Source organism: Dipodomys merriami, unplaced genomic scaffold (genome assembly GCF_024711535.1).
Source record: "Dipodomys merriami isolate MVZ:Mamm:240054 unplaced genomic scaffold, mDipMer1.0.p SCAF_925, whole genome shotgun sequence".
Lineage (NCBI taxonomy): Eukaryota > Metazoa > Chordata > Mammalia > Rodentia > Heteromyidae > Dipodomys > Dipodomys merriami.
In genome coordinates, this window is record NW_027206541.1 from 56,704 (window position 1) to 68,985 (window position 12,282).

Sequence of the window (12,282 nt, forward strand, 5' to 3'; positions counted from 1 at the left end):
AACTCTTCCACCTATGACATTTTTTAAATTTATGACATCCTATTACATAACATACAGATTTGCATCTGAATTATACATCTTACCTGTCACCGAGCACTTTCAAAGAAAAAGAAAACATGTGTCACGCTCGGCTTCTCACTCCAAGATTACATTTTTTGGCAGTGGTGGGATCTACCTCAGGGCCTAGAAGGCTCAATTCATGCATGGCTGACTTTCAGCATAGCAGCCTCTAGCCAATTCAGCTGCCAGGCACTTCCGAGGTCCTCAAATCGAACACCGTATGTTGACCCCATATTGTGCTTAGTGTACTTACTCATTTTATTTTTTGTTTTATTCATTTATTTACCATTTGTTTTATTGACTGTTATTACACATGAACTATTTATTACATTTATTACAGAGGATATAGATTTGCCTATGTATGAAACTTCACACCTGATTCCCAGGACTTTCACAGAATAGGAAAACATTTGTCACCATGGGCTTCTTACTGCATGATTCAATTTTTGTGAGTGCTGGCATCTGAAGTCACATCCTACAAGGCCCAATTCATGAATGGATGAGTGTCAGCATGCCAGCCTGATGCATATAGAGATGACAAGCATTTCCAGAACTTGAGATCGAGCTCTAGGAGTTGACAAAATTAGAACAGATTGACATGCAGATGATAGTACAAAAATAATTATTGATTTTATAGAGTGCCAGAGATATCTATACATATTTAGGCTACATTCCTATCAATTCTTGGGTATTTAGTATACCTCCATGTAATTAATAGTATTGTTTTCATCCTTAATTATTGATGAAATCAACCACTCTCCTGAAACTATTGTGTCCATGTAATTAATAGTATTCTTTGAATGTGTCAAAAATATTCATTAAAATCCATTGGCCTCCTAAAATCACTCTATTTGTATAGTAATATTCAGAAAAAAACTACTTCAACCTTGCCATTCATAATCTTCCATTGGTATTCCTATGAATAGAAACGAGACACTTAGGATCTCTCTCCATTGGTAGGGGTCAGGACCCTGATTCAAACACAGGGCCTACATTGCCATGTTGGCCTATGGCTTCCCTGGTAGTCCGCCAGGCTTCAGCAATGACAAGTTACCAACATTCTTCAACCGGGTCATTCATACGCAGGATCTCACCTAGCAAATAAAACAAATGTAAAACTGGTAGCCATCTGCAAGTTGCCAGTTTTTTCTGTGTCGCATTAATTATTTTTTTTCTTGTCAGCCTTTGGGTCCCAGGAACCCAGGTTGGGCTGTGGGTCCTGTGGCTGCATCCCAGCCTAGAGTGATCAAAGCTGAGGCAGAATTGCCATGAGCTGAGTTCAAGCCCTGTGCTTGACAAAAGAAAAATACCTATCTACCTACCTACCTACCTACCTACCTACTAACCTACCTACTTACATACATACATACATACATACATACATACATACATACATACATACATACATACATACATACATTGAAAATATTTTAAAAATTATGAGGCTCCTTGGCTTGGAATTCATGCCATTTTTTCTGCCAGGCCTGGGATTTGAACTGAGGGTCTGGGTAAATCTGCAACACTGTGGGGGATGGGGAAGATCACCATTCTGGAATACAAGAAAGTAAGGCCTGTTTCTAGGGCCTGAATTCATGTCCTAGCACTCGAAAAAATAATATTCGTATATATTTTAAGTACATGAATTTTATTGACCTACACATTTTTACTGCATATTGCAGTTAGTGTATCCATTTTATTTTGTATTTTATTTGTTTCTTATATATTTTAGTGAATATGATTAAACATATAATAGTTTTTGTATCCTATTACATAAGACATAGATTTTCCTATGCATTCTACATCATTCCTGAGTCCCAGGAATTTCACCAATAAAGAAACCAAGTGGGGCAATTGGCTTTCCACCAGGATTATGTTTTTGGCAGTTCTGTGAATTGAAGTCAGGGACTAGCAGGCCCACTTCATGAGTGGGTAAATGTTAGCACACCAGTCTGATGCAAGAGAAGTTGGCGGGCAAATTTGAGGACATGAGATCAAGCCCTAGGAATGGCCAATATATAAACAGATAGATGATTAGACTGCAGTGTGTGTGTGTGTGTGTGTGTGTGTGTGTGTGTGTGTGTGTGTGTGTGTGTGTGTGAGTGTGTGTGTATGTGTGTGTTGTGAGATGCTTTTAATTAGGGCTATCCCTCTACCACTGGAGCTACACAGCTCTACTTCTGGCTTTGTTGGCACTGAAGTAGGACAGGGATCTCAAGGACTTTCCTGCCTACTGTGAATATGACTATGATCCTCTTATCACAGCCTTGTAAACGTCAATAAGGAATTCTGAGAGCCACTGGTGCCTGCCTAATCCTTGGTCTTGCAATTCTAGAACAGACCAGTGAGTTCCCTATCCTCAAGGTAAAATGGTGAGAGCTGGAGCCCACAGTTCGAATCCTGGTCCTGCCACCTCCAAATGGAAAGAGATCCTTAGAAACACATTCCTATCTATATGAATACCAATGGAACATGATGTATGTTATGATTGAATGGGCAGCTCTTAAATAATTCTACGATAAAATTATACACAATTATATTATAGGACAGTGATTGATTTTTAATTAATACTTTATGAAGCATTTAAACAATCACGTTCATTAAATGGAGGCATAATGAAATACCTAAGAATTGGGCGTCACATAGTATAAAGCTGCCACTTTTTCTGCTAGGACTGGGATTGGAACTCATAGTCTGGGTAACTCTGTTGCACTGTTTTGAAAGGGGAAGCTAGCCTTCTTGAAGCCAAGAAATTCATGTCTGTTCCTTAGGTCTGAAATCTATCCCCAGTACTAGAATACATCCTACTTGTGTACATTTTAAATATATGATTTATATTTACATACATAGGTTGATTCCATATTGCATTCAGTGTAGTTATTAATTTTATTTTTGTTTTATTCATGTGTTTGTGGGGCACATGGGCATCAATGATGGTACTGAGAGGAAGTTGAGTGGGCACAACCCAATTGTTTACCTTAAAATCTGATTGGATAAAGCTTAGGTGCACGTTAGGGTGTGACCTTTACAGTGATTGGTTGGTTCCTTTCCCTCCCCTTCCATGCCTTGCAGTTTTTCCCTTTAAAAGGTGTTTGCTCTGTGGTAATAAACGAGTTCTTGCTTGACTTGACTCCCCACTGTGTCTGAATGTCTCCTGGGCTAAGGGAGACTGGGGAATGGGCGAGTGGCGCATGTAGCTTTCCTTGGGCCCCATCCATATTTCGGGGGTAAACAAAGACCCAACATGTATTGATTGTTTATTTTAATGACTAATATGGCACATAGAACATAGGTTACATTGATTAAATAGGATATAGATCTGCATATGTATTCCACTTATACCTGACACCCAGGACTTTCACAGAGAAGGAAAACATGTGTCACCATCAGATTCTTACTCCATGATTCATTTTTTGGGCATGATGGCATCTGAACTCAAGCCTACAGGGCCAAAATCATGAATTCCTGTGTGGCAGAATGCCATCCTGGAACAAATTGAATTGATAGGCAGTTGCCAGGATCTGAGATCGAGCACCGGGGGTTGACAAAATAAGAACAGATTGACACACAGGTTGTAGTACACTAGTAAATACATATACCCTTACAGAGTGCCAGAGATGTCTGTCCATTGTTCCCTTATATATATACTACATTCCTACCAATTCTTGGGTATTTATTATGCCTCCATGTAATTAATATTTTTTTATTTTTTTATTTTTTATTGTGAAAATAATGTACAGAGGGGTTACAATTACATGGGCAAGATAATGAGTACATTTTTTATCAAGCATTGTAGCCCCCTCCTTTGTTTCCAGTTCCCATCCATTCCCATCCTCCTCTGTGCCCCCCCACCCAATCCTCCCTGCTCACTCACCCCCCCCACCACCAAAGTTGTAAAGTTCGTTTTCAACATCATGGCTTGTACATCTCTTTGTTGCAATGGGTCCACCTGTATTCCTATTTAAACGATTTGTTTTTCTCCTTACCCTCCACAAATTATACTGACATCAAGTACAGTGAAATCAGGGGTTATACAGTGAGGGAGGGACATACAAAGCAACAAAGAAACAATCTTATGAATGTGTTACAAACAATCGCATGAAAGAAAAAAAAATGAGTAGATATCTTAGGGTTCATTTCCCTAACATCACCTTATCTGACCTTTTCTGCTTTACTCAGACATATACTAGTTATTGCAAATAAGGGGAACCATGGGATGGGACACTAGCCTTGAGCTGAAGAGCACCCAGGCCCAGAGTTCAGGCCCCAGGATCCACAAAATTAAATAAATAAATGTTATTATTTTTATATTTAATAAAGTATTAAGTAAATCAGTGTCCTGAAATTATTGCGTCCCTGTGAGAAATAATATTCTTTTAATGTTTCATAAGATATTAAATAAAATCAATCAGCCGACTGAAATCATGAAGTCTAATTGTGTACAAGTATCATTCATGAGCACGTCATTCAACTATGACATTGATAATATTCCATCATTATTCTTGTGGATGGGAATGAATTTCTGAGGATCTCCCACCATCTGGAAGTGGCATGACTGTATTCGAACTGTAGGCCTATGTTGCTTTGTGGGATGATAGCTTCTCCAATAGCCCTCTATTAAAAAAAAATATTTAGCTCCCTGTTTTTTTTTTTTTTTTTTTTTTTTTGCCAGGCCTGGGATTTGAACTCAAGTTCTGGGTAAATATGCAGCATGGTGACGGAAGGGAATCTGAACATGCTTGAAGACAAAATCAGGCCTGTACCCTAGGCCTAAATTCAAGCCTTAGGGCTAGAAATCATACTCCTTATATCAATTTTAAAGATAGGATTTATACTTCCATACAGCTAGTCAGACCATATTTTGTTGGGTGTGGTTATTCATATTATTTCTTGTTTTATTCATTTATTTCATTGACTCTGAATACCCTTCTACCAGGTATTACATTGTTTATATCCTATCATAGCATCCAGATTTGTAAATATGTTTTCCATCATGCCTGACACCCAGGACTCTCACAGAAAAGGAAAATATGTGTCACACGTGGCTTCTTACTCCAACATTAAATTTTTGGCAGTGCTGGGATGTGAATTCAGGGTTTAGCAAGCCCAATTTATGAATGGATGAGTGTGAGCATGGAAGCCTCTAGCCAATGAAGCTGTCAGGTGGTTTCCAGGTGCTGAGATCCAGCTCCAGGTTTGGCCAAAACAGTGATACATGGATAGGCAGAGGGTGGTATACAAATAAACATATATTCGTAAGGAGTGTCAGAGCCATCTATCTATGATTGAATGACACCTAAGACATTCCTACCAACTCTTAGGCATTTATTATACCGCCATTGAAGAAATATTATTCTTTTCATGCATAATAACCTATTAAAGATCAATCAGCGTCCTAGGATTATTGCATCCAATTTTAGACTAGACCCAAACATGAACTACTCTTTCAATTGGTATTCCTATGCATAGGAACAAGTCTCTTGTGATTTCCTGCCATTGGTATGTGTCAGTACTGGGATTTGAACACGGGGCCTATGTTCACAGGTTGGCCTATGTATTCCCTGATAGCCTGTCAGCCTTCAGATATGGCAGGTCAGGTCCACTTTGCAGCCATGTTATTCAGACCCAGGATGGCCACTGTGCAAAGAATAAAAAGGAAAACCCTCAGCCCTCTGCAGCTTGCCACTTTTTGTAATATGCTACGTTTTTGTTTTTCTTCCCGAAAGCCCTCTGGGCCTAGGATCCCTAGATTGGCTATGGGTCTGAGGGTGCCCCACCCTAGGGCGATTGAAGCTGAGGCAGAGTTTCCATGAGCTGAGTTCAAGCCCCATGTTGGGAAAATTCAGAATAAATAAAAATATTAATTAATTATTTAACTAAAGTTAAAAAGGAATAAAGCTCCCTTGTTTTGAATTTCTACCAGTTTTCTTTCCTAGCCTGGGATTTGAACTCAGGGTCTTGGTAAATATGTACCAATGTGAGGAAAAGTGCACATTTGGCACTACTTGAGTTCAAACCCCATGCAAATCCAAAAATAAAAATTAAGTCACTGAGCTCGGCAAGGGGAATAGTTGTGGAAATGGGAGGGAAGGAATGGTAGGGGGAAAACAAAGGAGGAGGCAACAATGTTCAATAGGAAATGTACTCATTACCATGCTCATTTAACTGTAACCCCTCTGTACAACATTTTTACAATTAAAAAAAATGAAAAAAGTAGTGCTCAGACAAGCATTCTGGGGTTAAGAGAAAGGTATCTGATAGATGTACAAAATTCTACACTGCTTTTTTTTAATGTTCAATATGTAACAATAAACAAAACTAATTCCATTAAAAAAATTAAGTCACTGTCTTGGAACTGGGGCCAGTATTTCCATCATTGCTGGGATTTGATCTCACCATCCAGGTAACTCTTTTGCACCATGGATGAAGGCAAAGCTCACTGTCCTTGAGGAAAAGAAATTCAGGCTAGAGTTGCCAGCATCTTAATGAAGGCCCTGCAATAGAAAAAAAAATTCTATACATGTGTAATATATGATATATATTTACTTATGTATGTTTATTATATATTATAATTTTTATGATTGATTTTGTATTTATTTTATTTTTTACTTTTCATTTACTTATTGTTTATTGTATTTAGTATTATTATACACATAATATTTAGTACATGTTGTACATCTATTATAAATTTATACACAATAGTTTAGGACATTGACTCGTTTTTATTAATATTTTATTAAGTGTTGAAACATGATACATAATTAAATGGAAGCATTTGTCACAGTCTTCACAGGTTTAGGGTCTCTCCTAAATATGAACTTTGTCTTCTTTATCTTTTGAACCTTCCTATAGGAATTTCTTTAGATTATTTTTACTTAGAAGCCTTTTCTTGGGGATAGGTAAGTTGAAGGATAACATTTTAAGGGTGGGGCTAGAAATGTGGCTTAGTGGTAGAGAGCTGGCTCAGTATGCATGAATGGTAAGGTTTGAATCCTCAGTACCACATACTCAGAAAAATCCAGAAGCTGTGGAGTGGCTCAAGTGGTACAGTGCTAGGCTTGAGAAAAAGGAGCTCAGATACAGTACCCAGGCCCTGAGTTCAAGCCCCAGGTCTGGCAAAAACAACAGGCCAGATGCCTGTGGCTCACAGCGGGAACTCTGCTCCTTAGGAGGCTAAGATCTGAAGATCACAGTTCAAAGACAGCCTAGGCAAGGAAAACCTTTTAGACTCTTACCTCCAATGAACCACAAAAAGACCACATGTGGTGTTGTGGGTCAAGTGGTAGAGTGTTCGCCTTGAGCTGAAGGGCTCAGCCACTGTTCCCAGGCTTGAGTTTGAGACACAAAACTGGAAATAAAGTGAGGGTTAAGTAAATTACCTTTCCTATTTGTTAATTAGGAGAACATTCTCTGGAAAAATGAATGTTCATGTACACCAGAATTGGAGTTAGAGCTCAAGGTTCAAGTGTAGCCCATCCATATGCCATAGCCTCTCAGACTCTAGCATTATAACCTTGTGTCTGAAAGGTCCAATGTTGAAAGAACTAATATGCTGCCCAAGCCCTTTGTGATAAGCAGTTGACTTGTAATGCCAAAGTTATTACAGTTCTAAAACTAGCAGAGCACCAGTAGCTCATGCCCATTACACTAGCTCAGGAGGCTGAAGTCTGAGGATCACAGGATGAAGCCAGCCAGGGCTGGAACGTCTATGACACTCTGACTTCTATTGCTGACAGGTCAGATGTTCAAGAGCTTCCTGTGTTTCCCTTGGTAATGAGAAGTTATTTGCACGCTAAATGTTCTTAGAGTTCTTGAGTTATAAAAGCAGGCAAGACACATCATTGACAAATCCTGGGTTCACATGAAGTTCTCAGCTTCTAAGCCCTAGCCCTGTTAGCAGGAAGAACTCCAGTGTAACAAGATTTGAAGGCAGAAAACAGCTTCAAAAGCCAGACTAGGTGAAGAGACCTAGGCTTACAGGATTACGAGGCAGAATTTACACACTCAACAGGTAAGTGAGCTGCAAAACCACTTCATTCATTCCAGACACGGCCGCCAATGAGGGGTAACCTGAAACATTTGTCAGAGTGGCTTTTCTCAGCCTCTTCAAACAATAACTAATTAACCTTCCTCCCCCAGGTGAAGGGAACCCCAGGCTATCTTTAGGTTAACAATAGACAGCCTTGCTGTTTGTTCTTAGGGAGTGGTTTTTTTTTTAATTGGGAAAATACTGTACAGAGGGGTTACAATTACATGGGCAAAATAGTGAATACATTTCTTATGAAGCATTGTAGCCTCCTCCTATGGTCACCTTCCCATACATTCCCATCCTCCCTGCCTTCCCACCCAATCCTCCACCCCAAGTTGTAAAGTTCGTTTTTGACATGACAAATTGTACTTCTCATTGTTGCAACAGGTCCACCTGTATCCTTATTTAAACGACGTGTTTTTCCCTTTCCCCTCCACAAATTATACCGACATCAAACACAGTGAAAGCAGGGGTTGTACTGTGGGGGAGGGATATACAAAGCAACAAAGAAATAATCTTATAATTGCGTTAGAAACAAATGCATTAAAGAAACAAAACATTGAAAATACATATCTTAGGGTTCATTTTCCTAACATCACCTTATCTGACCTTTTTTGCCTGACTCATACATATACTAGATATTGCAAATAAGGGAAATCATGGGACCTATGTTTGTTTGGGCCTGGCTTACTTCACTTAATATAATTTTTTCCAAGTCTTTCCATTATCTAACAAATGGGGCAATGTCATTCTTTCTGCTGGAGGGATAGAATTCCATTGTGTATAGATACCCCATTTTCTTGATCCATTCATCTACTGAGGGGCATCTGGGTTGGTTTCAGATCTTAGCTATGGTAAATAATGCTGCTATAAGCTGACATAAAGGGGATACAAATAGGGAAAGAAGAAATAAAACTCTCCCTCTTTGCAGATGACATGTTCATGTATTTAAAGAATCCCATAGACTCCACTCCCAAATTACTCAAGCTGATTCAAAACTTTGGCAAAGTAGCAGGGTATAAAATTACCCCCCCCCCAAATCAATGGCTTTTCTGTATACCAACAATGAGAAAAGTTGGGCTGAAATTATGAAAGCAACTCCATTTGTAATAGCTCCACAAAAAATAAAATACCTAGGAATTAACTTAACCAAAGAACTGAAGGACCTCTATGATAAAAACTTTAAAAACTTAAAAAGGAAATCAAAACAGAACTTAGAAAATGGCAAAACCCCCATGCTCCTGGATTGGAAAGATTAATATCATGAAAATGGCAATACTTCCCATGGTTATCTACAAATTCAGTGCAATATACCTACCAATTCAAAACTCATTCTTCAAGGAAATAGAAGAGGCAATCCACAAATTCATATGGAACAATAAAAGACCCCGAATAGCAAAAACGCGCCTCAATGGAAAGATTACTGCTGGAAGAATATCAATACCAAATTTCAAACTCTACTATAAAGCCATAGTAATAAATACAGCTTGGTCCTGGCACAAGACCAGACCTCAGGACCAATGGAATAGAAATGAAATCCCAGAAATGAACCTACAGACCTATAGCCATCTAATCTTTGATAAGGGAGCTAAAAAAATAGAATGGAAGAAAGACAGCCTCCTCAGTAAATGGTGCTGGCAAAATTGGTTAACTACTTGTAGAAAACTAAATCTAGATCCTTATATATCACCCTGCACCAGAATTAACTCCAAAATGGATCAAAGACCTCGGAGTCAAAGCAGACACTCTGAAAACATTACAGGATGGAATAGGAGAAACCCTAGGTCTCCTTGGCGCAGGCTGAAATTTTCTTAATAGAGTCCCAGAAACACAACAAATCAAAGAAAGTTTGGACAAATGGGACTGTATGAAGTTGCAGAGCTTCTGCATGGCCAAGGACATAGCTAGCAAGTTCAATAGAAAGCCCACGGATTGGGAGAAGATCTTCACTAGCCATACAATGGACAAGAGTCTCATATATAAAATATACTTGGAACTCAAAAAATCAAATCCCCCAAAACAAATACTCAAAGAAACAAGTGCCCAATAAATACGTCGGCTAATGACTTAAAGAGAAACTTCTCTGAAGAAGAAAGAAGAATGGCCAATAGACATATGAAGAAATGCTCAAACTCCCTAGCCATAAAAGAAACGCAAATCAAAACAACATTGCGATACCACCTCACACCAGTTAGAAGGGCAAAAATCAAGAACTCTAATAACAACAGATGCTGGAGGGGATGTGGACTTCATTGTTGGTGGGAGTGTAAACTAGTTCAACCACTTTGGAAAGTAGTATGGAGGTTCCTCAAATGATTCCACATAGAGCTCCCCTATGACCCAGCAGTCCCACTTTTGGGCATTTATCCAAATGTTTACAAACAAAACCACACTAAAGCTACCAGCACAACTATGTTTATTGCAGCATTATTTACCATAGCTAAGATTGGGAGTGGGTTTTTGACTCTCCATCTGTCAGATTTGAAGGCCCTTCTTCTACCTTTGCCAGTCCATTATCCTTCCTTCATTCTCCACATCATTAATGCAAATCCCCAGTCCAAGGAGAGGCACAGCCCTTTCTCTTCTGGCTCCAAGCACCTGAGTTAGAACCTGCCTCTGCCCTCTTGACTCTGGGGCCCTCGGCTGCCTGAGAAGTGGGAAAGAGACAGTCTTCCTGTTCTGTGGTTGTGTGAAGACCATGTTGGTGTCCTGACACACTGCAGAAGGCCTCATGACTCGGAAGTGTTCCCTTCTTTCCTCCTGACATCCAAGTCCAATTCTGGCTTTTTCTTGAATGTGCTACTGAGGAATCAAAACCAGGGTTTCTTGCATGCTAGACAAGCACTCTCTCACTAATCCACATTCCCAGCCCCCTCATCTTTTTCTTAATGGTAGTTTTTACATAATTATGCTACCATTTTATGTCCCCAATTTTAATTTTCTGAATACTGGTTACTTCTAAGAAACCTGATCTTCTTTTTCCCTGCCTGGTTTATGACTGTTCCTGCATTGGCCTCATAATAAAATGTAAATAAAGGCTGTTGAGGGTGACATGCTTTAGGCAGATGGCTACACAGATTGCTGTGTATGTCTGTTTGTTGCAACTCCTGGACCTTGAACTCAGGATCTGGGCACAGTCCATGAGGTGCTTTACTTAAGGCTATCCCTCCAACACTGGAGTCATATGGCTATACTTCTGGCTTTGTTGGCCCTGAAGTTGGCAGGGCTCTCAAGGACTTTTCTGCCTAGGGTGACTTTGACCATGATCCTCCTATCACAACCTTGTAAGTATCAAGGAGGACTTCTGAGAGCCACTGGTGCCTGCCTAATCATTGGTCTTGAACACACCAGTGAGTTTCCTATCCTCGGGTGGGAGCTGGAGCCCACAGTTCGAATCCTGGTCCTGCCACCTCCAAATGGCAGGAGATGCTAAGAAACTTATTCCTATCCATATGAATACCAATGGAATGTGATGTATGTCATGAAGGAATGGGAAGTTCTTAAATGATTCTAGGATAAAATTGTAAATAATTAGATTATAATACACTGATCAATTTAATTAGTACTTTATGAAACATTTAAACAATCACATTCATTAAATGGAGGCATAATGAAATACCTCAGAATTGGGTGTCACATAGTGTAGAGGTGACATTTTTTCTGCCAGAACTTTCTTTAGTTAATTTTCATATCCCATTTTCTGAATGTAATTTGGTATATGAAACTAGGATATATTATAAATAAATTATTCAAACAGTTTTTATCAGAAATGTTTATAGTGAAATATAGAGATAAATCCAAATTATATATATTTTGAAGACAGTTCTTGGTTAGTCCTCTTCTCATATTCCCCATTCCCTTCATGAGAATAATACACATTGTAATGTAATGCTTAGAATATTTCTGTGAGATAGGTTGACTTTAAACCAGTGAGTTACTCTATGCTGCATTTTGTTTACTTTGTATCCAGAAAAGCTAAATTCTTACTTTATCGTTTTCCTTAGGCTTTATACTCAGATTTAATCTCTGATGGGTGACAAATAAAGATATGAACATTTTTTAACAGTGGCAAAATTTAGGCTGAGGAATCTAGGTACAATGTAACTCATGCAGATAGGCCTTATAAGTAATTAGACCCTGGTATCAAAATGTTAACCAATGCTTACTGTTGTCATGCTTATGAGATTTTGTGTATT